We start from the raw sequence: 863 nt of genomic DNA, 5'->3' as shown, positions 1-863 counted from the left end.
AACTAATTTTGAGTTCTAGGGTAAAGGTATTCTTGAAGATTTCACAACTCTGCATAAAGAGCTGTGAGAATGTAGAAAGTGAGGAAGAGAGGCAGGGAGAAAGGCAGTGGGGGGGTGGAAATATAAAGGCCCCAAATGAGTCCCTTTAGTTATTTCCTGTTTCTATGCTGAGAAGGCTATCATAATTGCACTTGAGAATTTGACCTGTGGGCAGAGTTGAGACAAATTTTGCTCTTCTTAACCCTGGAACCAGACCAGCGGAGAAGGACCAGGGTACAAAGGTTCAGATGTTCCATTTTGTGTTTGTTGAGTCTCAATGGTAAGAGAACCTAATTACAAAAGACCCTGAAAAGACTAGCTCGCTTTGCTTGCTTTTAGCACATCACTAACATCTGCAGCCATGGAGGGGATGTTTGGATGTGTCATTTACGGAATGAGACAAAAGTTACAATGCTCGTATTTTTTTCTTCTGAAAAGAGTCTGAGAAACACAAGGATAACCCAAATTGAGAAGAAGCCCAGATGAAAAGAGATGCTACCCATTATTCTAAAGAATTTCCAGAAGTACTCAATAGTATGATAGTCAAACCATCAGCCACAGTGAGGGAGGGATTAGGCTGTTTAAACTTAGAATGTTCTCCAACATCATGGAGACAAATGAGAAAAAAACAAACCTGCAAATAAGGCTGAAATTGAACATCACCTAAACAATCAGACGTGCCAATATTTTTCTCCAGTGAAGAGTTCAGCTAGAGAAAGAGCTATATTTCTCAAGTGGCAGCTTTCATAATGTCCTATGACATTTTAAATCAAGTTTGAGGACCGCCGTACAGATTTAAAGCTTTTAAATTCTAGCCCAACGTA

Source organism: Hyperoodon ampullatus (genome assembly GCF_949752795.1).
Source record: "Hyperoodon ampullatus genome assembly, chromosome: 9".
Lineage (NCBI taxonomy): Eukaryota > Metazoa > Chordata > Mammalia > Artiodactyla > Ziphiidae > Hyperoodon > Hyperoodon ampullatus.
This window is presented reverse-complemented; position numbering follows the sequence as displayed.